The sequence below is a fragment of the Chrysochloris asiatica genome, unplaced genomic scaffold (genome assembly GCF_000296735.1).
Source record: "Chrysochloris asiatica unplaced genomic scaffold, ChrAsi1.0 scaffold00279, whole genome shotgun sequence".
NCBI classification, from domain to species: Eukaryota; Metazoa; Chordata; class Mammalia; order Afrosoricida; family Chrysochloridae; genus Chrysochloris; species Chrysochloris asiatica.
Window position 1 is genome coordinate 204601 of NW_006408797.1, and position 5284 is coordinate 209884.

The 5284-nt window shown below is 37.4% G+C and overlaps 1 protein-coding gene across 2 annotated transcripts in view; it reads left to right on the forward strand.

The window, feature by feature from the left end:
• The window catches only part of RNF130 (ring finger protein 130), a 226436-nt gene that overhangs the window by 46692 nt on the left and 174460 nt on the right, over window positions 1-5284 (forward strand). The window lies entirely within an intron of this gene.

Here is a 5284-nt window from a genome sequence, read left to right on the forward strand (position 1 = left end):
TTATTCAATGTGTATATTGAGCAAATAATCCGAGAAGCTGGATTATATGAAGAAAAACATGGTATCAGGATTGGAGGAAGACTCATTAACAACCTGCGATATTCAAATGATACAGCCTTGCTTGTTGAAAGCAAAGAGGACTTAAAATACTGATGAAGATCAAAGACCACAGCCTTTGGTGTGGGTTGCATCTCAATATGAAGAAAACAAACACCCTCACCACTGGACCAATAAATAAAATCTATATAAATGGAGAAAAGATAGAAGTTGTCAAAGACTTCAGTTTGCATGGAAGCAGCAGTCAAGAAATGAAATGATGTATTGCATTAGGGAAAACAACATATTGCATTAGGGCTTCTGCACAAGCCCTCTTAAAAGTGTTGAAGAGCAAAGATGTCAGTTTGAGAACTAAAGTGTGCCTGACCCAAGCCATGGTATTTTTAGTAACCTCATATACATGTGAAAGTTGGACAGTAAATAAAAAAAGACCATAGAAGAATTGCATTGTTTGAGTTACAGTGTTGGAATAGAATATTAAAAATACCACGGAATACCAAAAGAACAAACAGATCTATGTTGGAAGAAGTACAGCCTGAGTTCTCCTTGGAGGCCAGGGTGGCCAAACTTCATATGTCATACTTCAGACATACTATCAGAAGGGACCAATCACTGGAGAAGAATATCATGTTTGGTGAAGTGGAGAAAACGAGGAAGACTCCCAACGAGATGTATTGATAACAGTGGTGGCAGTGATGGGTTCAGGCCTAGCAATGATTGTGAGCTTGGCCCAGGATCGGGCATTGATTCGTTGTTTTACATAGGGTTGTTATGAGTTCAGCAGCACCGAACATGACACCTAGCTATAATTCTCAGTTATTTTGATTTAATAGTATTTGTCTTGCATTAAACATTTGTACATCAGTTTTAATAGCTATTCTTAAACATGAGTTGTCATGTAAAGTGATTTGTATTAGCCATCATTTAAAATGACTCTTAAGATGCTTTTTATTATGTCATGGAGAATATCCAGGAGATATATTTGAGTTCTAAGGATGTAAAAAATAATCAAAATCCATTTGAGATGTACGGTAACTAAGTATGGAAGACAAATGATAATGGATAGCTATTGACAGTTAAACTTGCTGACAGTTCAGCTCTGCATGACCCTTTTTGCAATGTTGATTGATATATCCAGCACTCTAGGTGTATAGAAGGTATTTTATATCTTCTTCATAAAAAATTTATTTGATGTAAGAATTTGTTTCTTTAGAATATAGCTATAGAAATAAAAATTGCCGATTAAGAGAAGTACAAAAATTGGTACCATAACATTTGAGAGCTTACACCGTTGACTTTAAAATGTTTTGTTCAGCCTCTTTCTCAGTATCAGTATCTTTCTCAGTATCAGCCAGAAGACAAGAACATCTTCAAAGTGTTGAAAAAAATAACAATTTAGAATCTTTTTTTTTTTTTTTACCTAACTGTCATTTAAGAGTGAGGGTAAAAGAAAGGCATTTTCATATATAAAAGGACAGAGTTTACCCTAACAGATCCCAGTGAAAGAACTTGTAAAGAGTATAGAATAAGGAGAAAAGAAAGTGGAACATGGAAGGAAAAAAGGATGTTAGAAGGACTAACGAGCGTTTATTGGAAAAGTTTAAAAACCGTTGTATCAAACCTTAAATAATGGGTGGTGGTGGTTATGTACCATGGAGTCGATTGCTATTCAGAGAGACACTGTTACAGGGTTTCCAAGGCTGTCAGTCTTAAGGAGCAGAAAGCACATCTTTCTCCCATGAAGCATCTGGTAGATTTGAACTGCTGGCCTTGTGGTTAACAGCCCAAGTCATAACCCACTACTCTACCAGAGCTGCTGTAAGATTGGGGAAGGAGCTAAATAAAACAAGGTATAACTGAAATATTGGGCAGTTGTACTTAAAATGGGGTGAGTTGTTGGAGTTGTACTCTATAATGGGTTGAATAGTGGCCTCCTTAAAGATATAATCACATTATAAACCCCAGAACTTTTTGGTTAAAAGCATCCTTGCAGATATAATTAAGAATCTTGAGATGAGATTATCATAGGTTACCTGTTGTTGTTAAGTGCTGTTGGATTAATACCGACTCATAGCAACCCTGTATAGGGTTTCCTAGGAGCGGCTAGCGAGTTTGAACTGTCGACTTACAGTTCAAACCGACCTTGCAATCTAGTACTTAAGTGGGCCCTAAATACAATAAGTGCCATTATAAGAGAAGCAGAGAAGAAAAAACGATGGAAGCAGACATTGGAGTTCTATACCCACATTCCAGTTAACTCCTGGAGCTACAAGAGAAGCTGGAAGAGGCAAGGAAGAATTCTCCTCTAGAGCCTTCAGATGGAGCAGAGTCCTGCAGACACTTAGTTTCAGACTTCTGTCTTTCAGAGCTGAGAGAATAAATTTCTGTTGTTTAAAAGCCACCATGTTTGTGGTAATTTATTATGGTAGTGCTGTGGTAGCGTAGTGGTTACGAATCAGGCTGCTAACCTTAGGGTCAGCGGTTCGAAACTACCAGCCGTTCCACAGGAGAAGATGAGCCATTCTGCTCCCGTAAAGATTTACAGCCTCAGAAACCCTGTGCAGGGTCACTATGAGTCGGTACTGATTTGATGGCACCTGAGCTCTGGTAGCATAGTGGTTACTAATTAGGCTGCGAACCGCAGGGTCAGCAGTTCGAAACTACCAGCTGCTCCGTGGGAGAAAGATGAGGCTTTCTGCTCCCGTAAAGATTTACAGTCGGAAACCCTGTACAGGGTCACTGTGAGTCAGAACCAACTCCATGGCACATAACAACAATAACAATGCACCAGATTTGCAGAGCCATTTGAACTGCAAGGTTGGCAGTTCAGGCTCACCAGCTGCTCCTTGGAAACCCTATACAGAGGATCACTATGGGTCAGAATCGACTCTACAGCACTTAACAACAACAAAAACATGCTATATAGGAGAAGAAAAGAGGTATTGATTAAATGCTGACCTTGTGTCAGGTATATATTTTGGCATTTTAAGGATAACCACTGGACAATGAAACTTGAACATATAGATGAGTAAAAGGGGAAAATAAAGAAAATTTGGTCAAAAATTTCAAAGACGGAAGGGGAAAGAAAAGGGTATAAAGAAGCTTAAGAAAAGCAGGAGAAATAAGCACAAAATAAAATAATATAAATAAATCCAAATACGAGGAGTTTTCACCAAAAGTTTATGGAAAAATTCCATTATTTTTTAATTCTATTTTCCCATAAAGTTTTTGAAGCTGCCGACTATATCAGTAGCACAGTAAATAATGTAAAGAAACTCATGCTGGCAGTTGAGACTCCTTTCTTAGTTTGTGAAAACGGTGGGCTGCTTTTCATAATAATGCTAAGTATACTAATAAATAGAATTAAAAGGAATGCAAATATATTGAAAGATTTATCAAAAATATTTAAAATATGTGTGATACAGTAATGTATTTATTAAAGATAACAATCTAGTGGTAGGTCTAGTTCCTTTAATTACTGGTGTTTTTTGATATTTGAAATAACTAGAAATGTGATTGCCATCAGTTACAAAGTTACAAGATGGTTTGTTATCTACATTCATAAATGAAGGAAATGCTAAATCTGAGTTTAATGAGAATAAAGATTAATTTGTTCCCCATCCAATTCAGGGGTTTTGCTGACTCCCTGAATTCTTCTATGCATGGTGTCCTTTCAGGGACCTTTAGTTTAGATGTCATCCTTCAAGTGGAACTCTCTTCTTCCGGATAGTAAGGGGAAAAGGCATAAGATTGGCAGTATAACTGCCTTCTTGTGTGCAAAAGACTTTACCAAGGAAGCTTCCTTTTTAGGTTCTGACCTTCTTAGAGAGCTTGAGTTGCCAAATATGGATCTGGATAAATTAAGAGAGCTGCTAAACAAGGATAAACTCCTGATCTAGGCAGTTTCTGCTTGATTCATATAGTAGGAATGAGTGTCCTGTGGGTCAGGATTTGGAAGAGGAAATGAATTTACGTGTCTGGTTGTTTCCATGAATAGTCACCTTCTATGCCATGAGACCAGAAGAACTGGATGGTGCCTAACTATCAATACTGATAGTTTTGCTCAGTCCATAAGAGAATTTTGATCAAAAGTTGGAGGAAGGTTACAAACAAAATTTTAAAGTTCTCAATGGAATCTAGAACTTCTGGAACCTTTGAACCTGGAAGAATCTCAAAAACTATTGTACTGAGACCACCTTTAAATTTTAAACCTTAAGCCAGAGTTATCCCTGGAAGACTTCTTTGAATTAAAAATGTTTTATTTTAAGTAGAATATGTCTGCTTTAAGTACTATGCTCTTTTAAAGAATTGTCTTTGTGAGATCACATTGACAACAGCATCTCAAAAGGTTGGGTAGGAAGCCTGGGGTAATAAATGTAAGATAATGATGGTGGAATAATTTGGAAAAGGATAGTGAGAATGGTCATACAACTTGAAGAATATAAACTGTGTCACTGAGTTGGTACGTGTAGAAATTGTTGAATGGTTCTCTATATTTTCACACACACACACAAAGAAGACAAATGCTCCATGTGAAATCTCTGACTTAGATTGCTTAAAAATATTAGGACATTTATCCTGTTCAGTACTGGAAGTTCGAAGGTGTAGGACAGTTTTCAGGGTTAAAGAATTCACATGAGCTTTGTTAATCAGGTTTCTCCTTCCTTTCCATCTCTGCCCCTTGTCATCCATAATACCATCCTAAGGTTGTCCTGTAGGAGAAAGATGAAACTGTCTGCTGTCATAAAGGTTTACAGTCTTGGAAACCCTACAGAGAGCTCTGCTTTTTTCTACAAAGTCACAGTGAGTCCAGATCGACTCAGTGGCAGTGAGTTAAGGCTGTCTTCTTCATCATCAGATGATGGCTGTTCACAACTGGAGTCAACAGTTATCTTATTCATACCCAGTGGGAAACAGAAAAAATCTTCCTTCAAATATTAAAATTCTTCACTTCCGTGTGCCTACCTGAGGTCTGTGTCTATCCTTGGGACTGTGTCAGTCTTTATAGCACATACCTGTATCGAAGAAATCTGTAGGTACCAGAATAGAATAAGATTTCTATTTTTAAATAAAGCAGATGCTGGTTTGTAACTAACAGAGTCCACTTCAAACCCCAAGGTGATTCTTTGACCTTTTCTAGAAGTGGGGAAAAGCAACCTAGAAAAAAATATGCTATGGAGGAATTTGCCATAAATCTGCCTACCAAAATGCTTTCCTGTGCTTCCCT